The sequence below is a fragment of the Pleurodeles waltl genome, chromosome 2_1 (assembly GCF_031143425.1).
Source record: "Pleurodeles waltl isolate 20211129_DDA chromosome 2_1, aPleWal1.hap1.20221129, whole genome shotgun sequence".
NCBI classification, from domain to species: domain Eukaryota; kingdom Metazoa; phylum Chordata; class Amphibia; order Caudata; family Salamandridae; genus Pleurodeles; species Pleurodeles waltl.
Window position 1 is genome coordinate 132579323 of NC_090438.1, and position 17706 is coordinate 132597028.

General features: G+C 45.3%; 1 protein-coding gene across 11 annotated transcripts in view; it reads right to left on the bottom strand.

Moving 5' to 3' along the window:
• LOC138262033 (phosphatidylinositol-binding clathrin assembly protein-like) overlaps positions 1-17706 on the bottom strand; it is a 464917-nt gene that overhangs the window by 304173 nt on the left and 143038 nt on the right. The window lies entirely within an intron of this gene.

Below are 17706 nucleotides of genomic sequence, written 5' to 3' on the forward strand. Positions count from 1 at the left end.
TGGAAGGGCATCACAACTTTTGTCATGAAGGATACTAACGTCCGCAGAACCAGTTTGTCTGGGAAGATGGTAATGTATGGCGGGATAACACAGAGTCTAAAGCAAACTCACTTGTGCGCTGATGTGATGGCAACCAGGAACACTGTTTGGAAGATGAGAAACTCCAAAGGACAGCTGTGAAGCAGTGTAAATTAAGCGCACATCGAACATGTGAGGACCAAGGTAGGGGCCCACTGTGGCATGACAAAAGGGAGAGGGAGGAAACCAGTGTTGTAGGCCTTTAAAAAAAAGCATCACAACCAGTAGTTTAAATATCGAGTACATGTCTAGCAAATGTAAAAAGAGCCAAAAGGAACCCTTTAACTGTGACCAAGGGAAAGGCTTGCCCGGCAAGAGATGAACAATAAAACTTAGGATAACTTTGTCTGAAGGGGGTCAATCTGGCAAATACCAAAACAATCCACAAATCTTTCCCAACAAGAGATTTGGATCGAAGCTGAAAGATTGGAATCACAGCCTAAATGCCCTGGACTCTCGCTTTGCAGGAGGAAGGCATGAAACTGAACCATGTCCAGAATGGCTCCTATGAAGGGAAGGGTCTGAGAAGGAGTCAGCTGTGACTTCTGCACATTGATATTGAACCCCAGGGATGACAGGTTTGCTGTAGTCTGGACGTGGTTGATGATTGCCTAGGGCGAGCCCGCTATCACATCAATAGCCAGTCAAAGTGAAGCATGCAGCACTAGCAAGACCAAAAGGGGCACAACGAACTGAAAATGCTCCTGTCCCACCATGAACTGCAGGCTGCGTCTGTAGACCTGCAGGACATGTATATGAAAATAGGTTTCTTAAAGATCCACACACCACCATCCCATCTCTAAGGTCAAGAGCAGACATGACTTTGGGTCAAGGTGAGCATCCTGCATTTGTTCTTCCAGAGGAAGTTGAGAGGGTGCAGGTCTAAAATAGTACTAAGGCATCCATCCTTTTTCGGCACAAGTCAGGGGTACCCACCACGATCCACTTCTTAAGCCAACAGCATCTCTCAATAGCCCATTGGGTCATAAGGATTTGTATCTGCTAATGTAAAATGGTCAGACGGTCCTTCATCAGTCGTTCCAGGTGTTTTGGAAGGTGCAGTGGAACTGACAGGAAGAGAAGGGCATACCCTTTCTGTACAATTTTTAGGACCCACCTGTCTGAAGGGGTTCTGCAAATCTGGTAAGAACCACTGGACCCTGCTGTCAACCGGGTGGCTGTGCTCCACTAGGGGCATGCTAAAGTGGCTTGGCAGGTTCGGTCTGCCAGGGAGGGGCTACAATGGGCTGACTGGCACGGTGTCCATGACAGGGAAAAGGCTGAGTTTCTTACTGAGGTTGAAGTGGCTGTCTGTACGAGGTACCTCGGCCCAAGTGGAAAAAGATTAATGAGGATGCCGTGGCGGAGCATAAAGGTCCTAGGAGTGCATAGTGGCCCTGCTCTCTTTGAAGCACTGAAGAGGGAAGTCTTCTTCGTCCCCAGAAAGAAAGGTCCTGTCAAAGACATTTTCAATAGGGACAACAGGACACTGTCGAAAAAGCCTGATGACAGCAGCCTGGAACGCTAACAAATAGCAATGTTAGTGTGTATAGCTAGCACAACAGAGTCCGTGGTGTCCAGCAAGCAGCAGATCATAAACTTGGCAGAGTCACAACTATTCAGAATGGTCTGGTTCAGTGTAGGATTTGAGCGATCAAATCACAGAAGGTGTGGGAATTTCAAAATAGTCAAGTAGTATTGACAGACCAGAGGGCCAAAATGGTAGAGAAAAATACCTCTTATGAAGGTTTTCACTCTCTTAGTCCCTATTCAGGGAGTAGTAGGGAAAGTGTTAGGGTTTGTCAGTTTAGTGGACGCTTGCACTACTAAGCTCTCAGGAGAGGGGTGCTGAGATACAATTGCAGGATCACCAGGAGCAAGGTGGTGACGGTCCCACAATCTGGCAATGTATTGGGGATGTAAGGGGCAGATTAAGGTTTAGCCAGGGCCAGTTCCTCATTGAAAAGCAGCAGGGGCTTAGTACTGTTTTGCCCAAACTTCTGTAAGAACATTACATTAGGTGAGGAGCTGGATGTCATGACCTTCGGCTGCCCTCCACATGACTATGGCAAAGGAGGGGCACTTTCCGAGGACACTGGCATCCTGGTCATAGTTCCAGTTGTTCTCAAGGTAGGGATTGTCAGTTTCATCACCTACATCATAGCCATTATCAGAATATGTGCAAAACAACTAATGAAAAGTGTGGGACCTGCTTCGCGCAGGAGGGACACAAAGCAGGTCAGAGGTGGAAAGCTGCAGTTCATCAGAAACTGATCGCAAACTCGGTCAAGGCTGTATTAGCACCAGTCAGAGAGCACAATCGGCAACAAAGTTTATCCGGTGTCGATTGAGTCAGCATCGGCATCAATGCTCCAGGAATGGGCATGGGTCACAGAGCTGGAGTCTGTATGGTCCCTAAAGAAGGCCCAGTGACACCTTCAGAGGGTTTAACTGGCACTGATAATGAAACTGCCAACAGTTTCTCAGCTGGAGGGGCTTCTCGGCTCCATTGGGCCCACTAGGCAGAGGGAGTCCGAAGGGGTCCAAAAAGTTGAACCATGGCTTTTGCGGAATTCTCAGATCTGCCTTGGTGTTATTGATGGCCCTGGAAACTATGATTGTGTTTAGGACAAGTTGCAGGATGGACTCCAAGATCAATCTTCAGAAGTGGAATCAAGAGGCATGGAGACACCTTAGCACCTTCTCAGGTGTATGAGAGTGGAGAAAAGGGACCAAGTATCACTTGGATTTTTTATATGCTTTTTCTTTGACTTCCCAGAATTTGTGGAGAGCGATGACATGCGTTCTCAGGCTAGACTTCTAGCCTGGAAACAGGCCAGAGACCGACCCTTGGACCTGGGCCGGATTTGACAGTCTTCTGATGCTTTGTGATGCATAACTTCGCTCTACGGTCTCCTATGGCCTTTAAGTTCATAGACAGGCAATCACTGCAGGAATTAAAGTTGTGACTCGATACCAGGTATCGCAGGCAATCCTGATGAGGATCTGTCACAGACATCTGATTTGACAGTCCTTACAGGTTTGAATCCTGTCATCTTCTGAGGAGACATTTCCCATCCATGCTGTAAAATTTAGGTAGAAAAATGGTCTCAAATAGACTAAAGGTAGCTCCAGATCTGCGTCTGGTAACACAGAAAAAAGGAGCTGATGTCAGCACGTGGGAGTGGTGCCAATATGGGCCCCACAAGTAATTTCTAGAGCAGAGCGGCATCAGGGAGAGGCTGCACGGCTACACATACCAGAGTACAGAAGTACTGTTCAAAAGTTTCTGGATCCAGTCGGGTGTCTGCGGAATATTCAAAAGATCAAGAATCTGCTGTTACAAGTCTCTAAGGTAATTGCATGTGCATAAAGAACCTCAATCAAATGCACAATTCATCTAGCGAATATTTTCCCCTTACAAATAGGAAATCATAAGTGTGTGGGTGCAAAGCATGGAGCTAGGTCTATGTGTTTTACATCTAACAACTGCAGTGTTCTTTCAATTGTACTGGAGGGTTAAGAAGAATGTTAGAAGCTGAACATGAAAAAAGGACTAACTTGTGTTGTACTGGGGCAGCATCAACATTAGATCTTCTCAAGCCCCAGATGTGCATGTTCATTGCTCAATAGATTCTTGCGAAGGGTAAATAAGAATTTGTTGTTAGAACTATGCACAATGCCATCTTGCCAAGCAACTTTAGCACCATCCTCACAGTTAAAGACTTAAATCTGAATAAAATGAATCCGTCCCTGGAAAGCCTGTACCTTATCCTTTTCTTTTTTTTGGCTGTTTCAGTCAGATTCATTAGTTAGGGTCAAGCACTATGGAATCATGCCATGCTTGTCACACCACTGACTGTTTACTGCTGCTAGCTTGCATAAGCTTGATATGGGAGTATGATCTAGGCCGCCCAGAAAGGTACCAAGCAACCTTGTTGCCCATGAGATAGTAGAGAGTTACAGACTCCACATAAAGATTACCCAAACTGTATCTGCAGAAGTAGTACAAGTCCAGTGGAGGTGAAAGAAACCAGTCATAAAACCACCATCATGATGAGCCCTGCTCTTCGTCTGTTTAACGAGGCCTCAAGCGGCTGCAGTTCCATTGAATGCAGATGAAAACCTTTACTGCCACTCAGAGTCTGGAGCTCAAGTCTCTATCTACTTTGGTGATTTCAGATGTTTGCATTAGGGACTCACGCCTAAATACAGCTGTGGGCATTCTGTGTTTGTAAGATCCTGACAGGGTAGGTGTGACTCCGGTGTCACTATCTGCCTCTGCGGCTGAGTAGGGATTGCCATCCAGTCAGTACGCCAGGAGTTCTACTCCAGGAAAATGCGAAAGTCTCAGGAATTCACCACTGCACAGACAAAAAAAAGGAAAGCATTAGATTCCCCAGAAGTCTGGTCGCTTCAGTCTAGGTGGAAGACATCACCAACATCAGCGACACAGTAAAGCAAGCAGTAGGTGATCCCTAAGAATGCTCCCCACTTTCTTCTACAGCAGGACTTGACTCTTGGTTCTACAGCATGTCTTTTTCCAGAGACTCCTTCCTTGGTGCTCCGAATGTTGATGCTGAAGGCTAGAAAGACTGCTGCTGACCCTCTTCTCTAACTTCAAGTGCAGACTATTCTAGAGCAGCTTCAAACTATTCCAGAGCAGCTTCTTGCTTCCACTTTGGTTCTTGCAGTCCCTGGTAAGGCCCGAAGACCATCTGATGCCACTAGTCTCAACTCAATGAGCACACCAACTTCAGACCATGCACTTGTAGAAGAAGGATTTCTCCAGACCTGCAATTTTAAAGTCCCTTGACATTAATTATCTAATCTTCAAAGACTATAAAGTCTTTAAGTCTAAGTAATCTATGCCTGTTCAGCTGATGGTGGAGAGAGCTGCTTTCCTGTAGGATAAATCAAACTCCATTCACTGGGGATAAGGAGGTGTTGAGAAAAGAATAAACTCTGCATGACTTACACTTGTGTTCTCCTGCCCTGAGCGTCCAACTGCGAGCATCTGGTTTCCCAGTTTAGGATTTTGCCTTTAGGCTCACAGTGATATTGTGTGTGCACAATAAAGGCCTATGACTGTCCCTGGACATGAGGGAGGTTCGGCATCTGGAGGGTTACACTAAGCATGTCCTCATTTGTTTGACAGTGGACTATTGTCCCTACCATAGGTTTGGCAGGTAGAGAGGTGGTATTTCCTGATCACTGTTCAGTGTGGCTGTGGATAAAATGTAGAATGCTCACAACTCTTTGTGCCTTTGTTGGGGTGATCCAGACTTGAGATAATTCTGCTGTCAGAACCATCACCCTTCACAAAGGGTGTCTCTGGAAGACAGCCTGGAAAGGTCAAATGAAAGAAGGAAAAACCCTAAACACTTCTTAAAGTGCACAGTGCAGTGCGCTTGGACTAAATTATGAGAGTTGCTGGTAAATAGGGAGAACTCCACAGAGTACTCATAGGACTGCTGCACAAGCATAGCTTTGGCCCGGCTGGCAGGCAGCTCCCCAAAGGTATGGGAAAATCTGTAGTCTAGCCCGGAAGGAAGAGCTATCTCCCATTACTGAACAACCTTGAGGCTAATTTGCCCAAGAAAAAAGGGAAGGAACGGACAAATCCTACAAAAAGTGCGACCGACGAGGACAAGCAGAAGCAGTTCACACCAGAGCTGATGGCCCATCTGCCCAAAGAGACTTGAAAGAAAGAGCATGAAACGCACCACTCCCAGAACTAGAATGCAGCCTCTCTTGCCCAAGATGCCTGCAGCATGGCAGTGACCTGAAGTGTGCTTGAGAAAACAGCTCCACTATAATTTTGCAGTTGTGTTTAGGCAAACTGCTCTGTGGTCTTGTCCTGAAAAGTGCCTAGGCAGACCACCCGACTGTCACCATGAACAGTGTGCCAGACAGACCTAGCTTTTGCAAATCTTGAAGTTGTGGCCAAATTGGAGGATGCCACTGTGAAGACTGCTTAAACATGTGTAGACTGCACCATTGTCTCATCTCCATAGGCCAAGTCAGAGATGTGTTGCCCCAGAAAAGTGCATGTAATAGCCCTATGACCTGTGACTCCCGACACACACCTCAAACCCAGAAGTGGGCCTACTACCATCAGAAGACCATCAACGACGGCAGAGCCTGTCTGCAAGAACAGACTCAGTGTGGCAGCCTCTGCTGCTGATTCTGAGGATAGACTTAAGAGTCAAAACACTTGCAGCCAGTGCTTCTCCCAGAGGAGAGTGGGAGGGGAGAAACAGATGCATTCTACAGGTCCAGGCTATAACAGTTACTTCCAAAGATCTTGCTTTGGTGAGGTATTAACAATGGCACTGAAACTGAGCACACAAACCCCAAAAGGAGAGTAGCAGACAAGAGTACCTGAAACATGCTACATCAGATCCAACTAAAAAGGAGAGGGTGAAGTCAACAAGGAGGGGGCCCTGATCCATAGATTCTGTATATACATATTCTAGTATTTTGTCTTTTGAGTGAATTATAAAAGACGAGCACTTGGCTGGACATCTAAATATCGCAATGATCAGTGATTGTTGAGTGCTGAACTTGACGTATCTCGACACTACATCCCAAAGACATCTGTAACTGTGCTGAAGGGGTTGTGCATGGCCCAGTTTGAAGATCCATAGCAGAAAGGGACCCAAGACATAAGAGGCAAACAACCCTAGCCCCCAGCTGAAGCACATAAGCCCCTCCTTACCTAGTGACTCACTGAACGTGGTTTCATAGAAGTGAAGGTGTCTGAAGACGCACAGGAAGAAGATTTATTAGTCGGATGGTCTATCTTTGTGGCATGCCAAAGCCATCATAGTCAGCTATAGCCTCCACCACTGGAATAACTTCTACTGTTGAGTCGCCTTCCAAGAGACTAAGTTGAGTCTCCTTGCTAGAGACTATGTTGAGTCTCCTTGCTAGAGACTATGCTCAGGAAGAAATCGGTTTCATGCCCACCATGAGCAAGGAAGCTATGAAGCATAGAACTCTGGTGTCCAGAGGCCTTACTGACATCTCCAAGATCATAGACTATGATGCAGTCCAAGTCCCCGAGGTTGAAGTCTAGGGTAAAGTCATTGTTATGAAGAATTTGTTCTGTCGATGGATGATGTCCTACAGCAGTACAACTCAGGCACAGTCACAGCTGTATCAGTGAGAGCTATTAGGCACTACTGGCTAAACTTCGATCTCTCTTTCAATCTAGAAAAACCTAGAAAGTTCTTTGATCCAAGTGGCAAACAAAATCTTTTTCTGAAAGCTAGCAGATGAATTGCAGTAAGAATGAGCAAGCTTCCCCACACTAAACAAAAGCAGAAATGTTCCTGTGACTTCCTGAAAGACCAGCTACACTACTCAGAACCATCTCAAGAGGCCTGTGCCTTGCCAGTAGGGAGCAGGCTTTCCCATTAACAGTCATTACTGTATCCACATAAAAATAGCTTCTTACCCTTATGTGTAGTTTTGCAGCTTGAAGGATTTTCTGGATTCACATGCTGTGCATTATTCCATCATCTAGTGGTTGGGTTTGGAATTCTCCAAATGTTTGTAGTCCTACTATATATTTTTGGGGAGGGGCGACTTCCTGCTTGTTTTTCTCCTTCTAATGTAGTTCATCATAGAAAGTCTAGCGTGTGCAATGCTCTCTGCTTGATTTTTTGAGTTTGGGAAAAAACTTGGTATTTGTATAGTTTGGCTTATGAGGAAATGGAAACTAACTTGGGTAAGAACTGTGGATCTGTACTCGTGACAATTCTGTCTTTGTGAATTTATAAATATGGTTCTTGAATTCTGAGTGCTTGTACTTCACTCACCCCTTGAAGAGATGTTATGTCCACCAGGAAAGCTGTCTTTAGAGTTAACATCTTTAATGTGGCTTTGTGTAAAGGCTCAGAGGGTGACTTAATTAATTAAGATAGTACCACATTTAGATTCCATTTGGTTGCAGGTATCTTCCCCGCCCCAAGAACCATTTTATTACTGGAGCTGTGAAGAAGCTTCTTCCTCTGTGACTTCTTGTGTAGGCCACTTTTGCAGCTAAGTGTACTTTCAAAGATGCATGTTAACTTGCCATCTAGATGGTGTGTCAAATATTTAACACTGTTGTGTCTTTAGTGTTTTCCTTAATAAGCCCTTCTTAAAACACCATAACCATTTAGCAATGTAGTACTTCCTTGTTGTTGGCTTTCTTACTTCTCTAAGAACACCCATTATGCTTTCTGGTAGTTTTAGATAACCAAGGTCTAAATCTTCAGAAGAAATGCTCAAAGACCCTGGTTCTGGGTGCAGCACCCTTTCTTCTTCCATTGACAAAAGGGCGTGTTGTATTGGTGGTTTTAGAATGTCTCCTTGTGCCATTTCTATCAGCTCTGAAAACCATATCTGCCTTGCCCATTGAGGAGAAATTAGTTTTAGAGTCATCTTGCTTCTCCTGCATTTGTTGAACACAGTGTGTAACAGCGGTGTTAAGGAAAAAGCTTATGCAAATATCCCTGATCAGTCTATCGACAGGGCATTTCCTAAGGGATTGATGGTATGGTTGTCTGGAAGCAAAGTTTCAACATTTTGCGTTCCTTGGGATTGCAAATAGATCCATTTTTGGAGCTCCCCACCTCCTGAACATCTTTTTGAGTTCTCTTTGATTGAGTTCACACTCGTAACAGCACAATGCGTGTCTGCTGAGCTAGTCCACTTTCACATTGTCTTTGTTTAGTAGATGAACTGCTGTTATTTATTTTCCTCTGTATTGCCCTCTTCAAGATATCCTGTGCTAGCCTAGACAAGGCAAGGTAAGGGATTGAGTTCCTCCATGTTTGTTGATGTAAAACGTTGCAGTTGTACTGTCTGTTTGAATCAGTATTGTATTTTCTAATCGCTCTTTCTGATAGGCTTTTAAGGCTAAGAACACTGTCTTTAGCTACAGGACATTGATATGTTGTACTGCATCATGTTCCTTCCAGACTCCTCCCACCTTGATTGAGCCCAGGTGAGCTTCTCAACCCATATGAGAGGAAGCGGCTGCAATTGTCACTGTTGGAGTTGGTTAAGCAAAGTTTCTCCCTTGTGTTATATGTGATCTGTTCCACCACGACATCTCCTCCTGTAATTTCCGTGCAACAACCACGAGATATTCCCAATTCCCTGTTGCTTGTGACCATTGGTTTTGAAGCCATTCCTGGATTGGTCCCATGTGTAGTCTTGCATATGGAATGAATCTAAGGGATACATAATGCCATTTACCTAACACTTCCCCCACTGTCCTTACTGTCTGAGTTTGCCCCTTCAGGTACAAGTGAGCTTCCAGCAAAAGTGAATATATCCTCTTTTCACTGGGATATACCTTCCTTTAGACTGAGTTGATCCTTGCTCCAAGAAGGAAAATGTTGCTTACCCAGTAGATATCTGTTCATGGCATGTAGTGCTGTAGATTTACATACTTTGTATAATTCTTCCTTCTAGTACTGGGTTCCGAGTGCTGCCACATGCTTCCTGGAAGGAGGGAGGGTGCATGTGAATTGAGAGCACTACATGCCACGAACAGATGTCTACTATGTAAGTAACATTTTCCTTGCTATGGCAATATGTGACTGTAGAAACACATGCTTTGCACAGACTGTAAAGCAGTCCCTCCTTAAAACATGGTGGCTAGCCTGTGGGAGTTGCAGTTGTCTAATAAAGTGTTCTTAGGACAGCCTGTCCTACATTAGCTTGTTGACACGCTTGTACATCTACACAATAGTGCATTGTGAATGTATGCGGTGTAGACCACGTAGCTGCTTTGCAAATGTCAGCTAAAGGAACGTTTCCTAAAAATGCCATAGTGGCACCTTTTATCCTAGTGAAATGTTTTCTAGGAGTTAGTGGCAATTGTCTTTTTGCTTCAGCATAACAGATCTGTATACATTTTACAATCCACCTAGCTAAACTATTCTTTGCGGTACAGAAAAAGTTACAAAAAGTTGTTTTGTTTCCTTTGTTCTAAATTCCTTAGTTCTGTCAATGTAATACATGAGCACTCTTTTGACATGTAAGATGTGGAGCACTCTTTCTGCCACCAAGTCAGGTTGTGGAAAGAAAACCGGTAACTCAATGGTTTGATAATGTGGACCTCTGAGACCACCTTTTGTAGGAACCTTGGGTTTGTACGACGGACTACCTTGTCTTTGTGTACTTGAAAGAAGGGTTCTTCTAATGTTAAGGCCTGGAGCTCACAAACATATCAAAGTGATGTAATAGTGACTAGAAAAGCTACTTTTCATGAAAAGAACTCATTTGGACAGGAGCAAAGTGGCTCAAAAGGAGGGCCCATGAGCTGAGTGTGCACAATATTAAGATTCCAGGATGGTATGGTTGGGCAGCCTGGATGGGATTACTCTTTTAAGGCCTTCTATGAAGGATTTAATAACTGGGATTCTGAACAATGAAGTATGCGGTCTGTTTTGTAAATATACAGCAATGGCTCTGAGGTGAAATTGGATTGAAATGTAAGCCAGATTTGCTTTTTGCAGGTGAAGCAAACAGCAAACAATTTCTTGTACAAACCGTGTTAAAGGATCAATACGTTTGGATTGGTAGTAGCAGAAACAGTGCTTCCATTTTGCTCTTTACAGGACCTAGTTGTAAGTCTACGGGTCTGTTTTAAAATATCCATACATTCGGAAGGTAACTGTAGGTAACCAAACTGAGTGATTTGGGGTCTGGATGTCTAATCTGACTGATGTTTTGTGTGAGAAGATCCCATTTGTTGGGGAGTCTCTAGTGAGCTACCAGGGAGAGGTCCAGCAGTGTTGTGAACCATGGCTGACGAGCCCAGGTGGGAGCTACAAGAATCAAGGTGAAAGAAGTTTGTCTGAGTTTGCGCACCAGAAATAGAATGAGGGGGAGAGGTGGAAAAGTGTAAGCACATACTCCTGACTAGTCGATCCACAGGGCATTCCCCTTGGAGAGAGGGTGTATGTATCTGGATGAGAAGCCTGGGCATTTTGAATTTTCTGTGGTGGCAAACAGGTCTATTTGAGGAGTTCCCTACCTTTGGAAGTGCTTTTGGAGAACTATCGGATGGAGTTCTCATTTGTGTACTTGTCGATGCATCCTGCTGAGCAGGCCTGCAAAATCGTTGTCAGTTCCTGGGAGATACTCTGCCAGCAGATGAATGTGGTGATGGTGAGCCCATTTCCATAGTGCTTATGCCAATTGAGACAGCTGGAGTCATTATGACCCCCTCCCCTCTTTTTGCAGATAATACATTGCTGCCATGCTGTCTGTACCGACTACGACAGTATTGTGCAATAGGCGAGGAAGGAAAGATTTCAGGGCTAGAAACACTGCCTTAAGTTCCAACATATTGATGTACATGGACTAGTGACAGTGGTCCCACTGCCCTTGCACTGTGAAGTTTGGAGGTGTGCACACCAACCTGTCAGAGATGCAACAGAGGCCAGAATCATTTGAGTAACAGGATCTTGAAAAGGCAGCCCTTTTAATCGGTTGGTAAAATTCCACCGTAGCAGAGAGAGATAAGTCAGGCAGTGTAACAACACTAGATCTTGAAGCTGACCCTGTGACTGAGACCACTGGCGAGAAAGGCATTGCTGTAGAGGATGCATGTGGAGCCTGGCATGAGGTACGATGGTAATAGAGGACGCCATCATGCCTAAGAGGTGCATAACTGCCCTGAGCGTGCAAGTGCGATTCTCCTAGAACTGAGATTATATACTGCAAGTTGTGAATACGGGCTGGGTTTGGGTAAGCTAACCCCAATTGTGCGTTGAGAATGGCCCCCAGGTATGGTTGAATTTGTAGAGGTTCTAGGTGTTTTTTGATGATATTGAATGTAAACCCTAAGTTTAGGAAAAGGATTACTGTTGCTTGAGTGTCAGACTGACATTGGTGTAGGGTGCTGGCTAGATAAGGAAATGTGCCTTCTGAGTTGTGCTGCAACTACGGTTACGTACTTGGTGAACACTCTTGGAGCGGTTGTGACTCAAAAAGGCAGAACATTGAATTGATAGTGTTGTCCCGCGACCATAAATAGTAGGTATTTGTGGTGTGCATGGTGCATGGGAATGTAGAAGTAGGCATCCTTCAGGTCTAGGGCTGTCATGAAGTCGCTTAGTTGAAGAAGTTGGATAACGTCCTGAAGGGCAAACATATGAAAATGTTCTGACAAGATGTATTGGTTTAAAGGTCTGAGATCCAGAATGGGAATGAGAGTCCAGTCTTTTTGGGGGATGAGGAAGTAGAGGGAGTATACTCCTGTTCCTTGGTATTGAATAGGAACTGGCTCTATTGTCCCGTTCAGAAGTAAAGATTGGACCTCTTCCTTCAGGAGAGCAAGGTATTCTCTGCGAGGTAGAACGTTTGGATGTGTTGAGGTTAGCTCCAGGCAATAGCCATGTTGGATAATGGAGAGGGCCCAAAGGTCCGATGATATATGTGCCCACTGAGTATGATAAAGTTGGAGGTGACCCCCTACTCGAGTGGAATGAGGAGTGGGGAGATGTAGGTAGTCAGTGTTTAGCTGAGGAAGGTAAGCCATGGGTGGTAGTGGTCTTTCCCCTCCCTCTAGAATTGTTTCCTCTGTATCTTCCTCTAAAAGAGCCTCTGGAATAGGAGGATGAGGCTTGTTTATGTTGTGAGGCAGATTGGTCAGATGTTGTGGATGACCCGTAAACACCCCTGTACATTGGGCTGCGAAAAAACCCAGTGTGCCTGGGACTGTAGGTCTCCCATTGCCTTTACAGTGTCTGTATACTTTTTCTTTTTTAGTTTAGCAAGGGTGGAGTCAACTTGGGGACCAAAGAGGTGCTCCTTATCAAAAGGCATATTAAGAACAGCTTGCTGGATCTCAGGCTTGAATCTGGAGCATCTGAGCCATGTATGACATCTGAGCAGGACACCGGTGTCCACTCCAAGTACGGCTGTGTATGCTGCATCTGATGCAAACCTGATTGAATTGCTAGCAATTGTATGACCTTCAGAAACAATTTGCTGTGCATGTTTACAGTGCTCATCTGGGAGATATTGGAGGAGTTCCTCCATCTCATCCCAGCGAGCCAGGTCGTAGCGTGAAAGTAAGGCCTGCAGATTTGTGATACACCAACGGTTCGCCGCTTGCGCAGCTACCCTTTTGCATGCCACATAAATTTTCTTACTTTGTCAGGTGGGGGAGAGTCCCCAGTAGCCTACTGTTATCCCTATTTCTGGTGGGGGTAGCCACAATGGAAACTGGTGAAACCCGAGACCGGATGAAAAGTGGATCAGAGGGGGACGGTTTATATTTCCTGTCTACCTAGGTGTAATTATTCTTGAGCTGACAGATGTCTTCGGCATGGGAAGGCATCCCTGGTAGCATAGGGAGGTACTGGATGTTCCTGTGTGTTAATGTGAGGGTGTTGAACAGGAAATCCTGCTCAATAGGATCCCTGTTGAGCTCTTTGTTGTGGTAGCCAGCAGCTCTGGTGATGATCTGCTGATAGCCTGAGGTATCCTCTGGAGGAGAGGGATTTGCAGGGTAAAGAACAGGATTAGAAGAAATTAGAGGATCCCGCATCATAAGAGTACCAGGGGGTCTAGGCCCTGTGGTATAACCCTCTCGATCCCCCCCAAGTATAAAGAGGTGAACCTTGGAGAGAAAAGTTTCCTGCAGTAGGAGAGGCAGGACAAGAGGGAGGCAGAGGGGAAATACGAAGTGGAGGTGGAGAAGATGTGGTGAAGGGTGAGGTGTGGCTGCAAGAGTGGCAGCTTTATCCTTGTGAGTCTTAGGAGGAAGTGAGGTGTCTAGAGCCTCCTGAAAAGTGAGTCTCCTTTTTTAAAGTTGTGAATGGGGAAGCCTCAATGCGTCCTATCCTTCTTTCTATATGAAGCCAGCGCTGCTTAGCGTCCATGGTTTTAAGGATGGGTTCAATGGGAGATGTAGAGCAGAAGGACCCTGTAAACTCTATCCGTTCCGAAGAGGCGGTGGTGTGGCTTTTCAATACAAAAGTTTTGAGGTGATTAACTTTTTTCGGTGCCGAAACGGAGGATGTGCTGCTTCCACTCGGTGATTAAGTTGTAGGTGCTTAAGGTTTGCCTTTAGTCGTTCGGCCTAAAGTAAAGGAGATCCAGATGGAAGACACAGCCGAAGTCTTGCCAGCTTTTGGAGGGGAGCCGGACGACGGGGCGGCCGAAGCAATCTTCCATGGCCAACCATGGCCCGAGAGCAGTGGTGGTCCAGCAATTTCTGTTGAGGCTTTTTTGAGAGTCTTTGTGGCGGGAGGAGGGGCAGTGGTACTCATGGGCTGCACTGGGGTAATGTTCTGGCTCTCGATATCAGACTGGAGATCAAAGTCCAAGTGCTGAATGGAGAAAGCCTCCTCTTGTTTTGGCTCCTCCTGTGCATGTTCATCGAAAATAACCGGGATCTGCTCTTGAAATGAGTGCGCCATTTCCAGCACGCAAGCTTGTCAGTCCTGAAGGGTCTTTTTGGATCGAAATGAGTGGCATGAGTCTCAGGTGGTCAGAATTGAAACTGCGTTTGTTCCATCTGGGTATCATGTTCCTCTATGCCACAGAGGTAGGCCCGAGGCTGGGTGAGGCCCGCCCCAAAAGACGCGCGGTGGAAGTTCGATTTGGACAGACCAAGAAGACAGAGTGTAGAATGGGAAAACAAGGTCAAAAATACAATACCGTCGATGTAGAGAAAAGATGGAAAGAGAATCTCGAACCAGAGCGAGTGAAATACGGAGCAACTAAAACACATCCGAACCAGACGGCAAAGAGATAACAATAAGGACTCGATGACCATGCGCAGTATCACCAAGGAGGAGGAGCCACTCAATCCAGTGACTCAAAAACGTTTCTTGAAGAAAAAAAAATTCCAGCATTCCAAACCCAACACTAGATTGCAGGATTATGCAAAGCATGTGTAAATACATTCACACATGCCATCAAACACAGTTTTTCTTGCTCTCTTGCTCTGGTTTGGTGGATAACTTCTCTATGTTTACTGAGAATCCCAAAGGGACCGGTGATGAGTTTTTATTGCCTGTTGTATATGATCTTTGCACTTGCTGTGGGAGTTTGCTCTTAGTCATCCAGGTAAGGATATATATGTGTTCTCTGTCTTCTTAAGTGAGCTGCAACTGCCATCAGACACCTTGTTAAGCCTCTTGGCACCGAATAGATCTCAAATGCCAGCACTGTGGACTGATAGTGAGTCTTGTTCACCACAAGCCTTCATATGTCCTGCATTCATAAGGATGTGTAAGTAGGCGTCTTTTTGATCTATAGCTGCTATGAGATCACCAGTTTGCAATTGTGGTATGACTTCCTGTAAGGTTGTCATTTTGAGTTTTTGTGTTTTTATAAACTTGTTTACAAATCTGAGGTCTAGAATTGGTCGTTGAGATCAGCATACTTTCAGTATAAATATATTGACTAATTTCCTTAGTCGATCATTGGTCTGTGCACCTTTTCTGTTGCTGTTTTCTCCAGCCATTCCTCCATCTCCTTGAGTAGACGAGATGTTTCTTCTTTTGAATGGACTTTCTTTTTTGGACCCTTTGCAGCTGGCATATTCTCTGATTCTATGCAATATCCATTTGAATTATGCTCAACATCCATCTGTCTGTTGTTAACTTCCTCCACTCCTTAAGGAATCCTTTTATTTTGCCACACTGGTGCTGTATGTGAGAGGCAGTACAAATGTTTGAAGTCACTTGCTGGTGTGGACTTGTCGTCCCCATGAGGTTGTCCACTTCCTCTTGTTCGTCCTCAAAAGGGCTGCCGTCCCTGTTGCTGGTATTGTCAATGCTGTTGAGATGCCGATGTGTGACCACTTCCCTCGAAGGTTTGGCATGATGATCTCAATTGGAAACGGCCTCTCTCGGTAGGCCTGCACTATGGTACTGTCCCTCTTGGCATGCCTCCTTTAAACTACAACAACTCTGAGGACTTTGCTGTTTCCTGGTCTTTCTTTAGTTGGCTCAGGGTGTCGTTGACAGGGCCCGAACAACTGTTCCATGTTGAACAGTATTTAGGGTATTAGCATGTACTTATGGTCTAATTCCTAGCGTGGAGTGATCCCCATCATCTGTCGGCTGCATCCAGTGCTGACTTCAGGCAAATGTTGACAATATTCTTGCCCTCCTCTGCCAAGTGTGCTGATCTTTTCCTGTACTATTCTGACAGAAGTCTCATGAGTTAAGCCATCTCCTCCCAGTGCTGGTATGCATGTCTGTTTAGGAGGGCATTAGACATTTTGCCATTGATTGGCAACACTACGTTAGAATTTTCTTCCCATGAGATCCATCCTCTTGTCAGGATGTGGCCCTGATGTTGAGGGAATGTTGGCCCTTTTCCATTCTGTTGAAGTGATGATCGAATCCACCTGCACTGAACAATTGATGTATGCTAGGGCTTTGGATGAATATGTACACCTTTTCTCCACCCTAGGAGTTATAGCTCTACAAGTTGCGGGTTCCTTGAAAGCCTCCCTTCCTTAATCAAGGTCACTAGGGAACATTGGCTGGAGTTGGTTCCTGGGCTGGGGTGGCAAGTGGGTTTCTGAAAGGAATCAAGACTGTGGTCACTCCTCCTCCAGCTGCACGCCATACTTGTCCACAGATTTTTTGATCACTTGGTTATATATACACTGATCTTATCCAGAGGTGAAAGCCTGGGCAGCAATCTACACCCTCCTACGGTGTTAGTCTCCAGGTTCTGCTACTAAGACTTTGTGTACTCAGACTCCTCTGAAACGTGACCATCCCTCCTACTTGCTCCTCTTTTTCTTCGTAGAAGAGTTATTTCTCCTTCTCTTGTGGCTTTGATGTTAAAGAAGGTTTTATTTCATCAATCTCCTTTTAGCCTTGATCTTTTGATGTTGAAGTTCTAGGTGAAATTTAAAATCCCCTTAAGGATTTGTCACAGTTTTTTATTTTTTTGCATCAGCAGCAAGGCGGCCATTACTGTCTCAAGGTGTCTCTTTTCCTTCTTGATTTTTGCAGAATGTTCTTTGGCATCGAGGCTCGCCATCAATTTTATTTTCCACATTGAAAATTCCTTCGAGGACGTGTCGGTTGTCGAGCTTGGGTGTTTGTCTCGAGACCTCTCCTTTTTCGATGTCGAAGATTCTTTCCCTCAACAGCCTTTAGACAACTGGGTCTTTTCTGGGGATTTACCTTCTGCTGTTCCCAAGCAAGGCATCCGAGGGGTTCTGTTTCTCTGAGCCTGCCTTGGGTCAATGAGTGTTTTGAGAACAAGGCACCCTTTGACGTGCTTAAGTCCGCTCGCCAAGACTCCGGCACATTTTTCGGGATCAATGTTTCTTTTACCTCTGTTATCCTGTCTTTGCCTGAGTTTCAACATTGACGGTCCTTAGGTTGGTGCCCAAAGTTCACCTCCTGCACCTTCAGCAACATTTTCCTCCTTGTCGCTCAACAGACCCAGGTCTCTCGGGGATGGAGTCGTCTTCTATTCCTGCATGGTGGAATGCGCCCTCCTCTCCCTCTCTCTTGTCCTCAATGTCTTCGAAATGAACAGAGCACAAGCATTGCAGTTGCTGCTTTGATGGTCAATAGGCAGGAAGAGTTGCAGACCAGTTGTTGGTCCTTCTGCGCAAATCTGTGGTGGCAA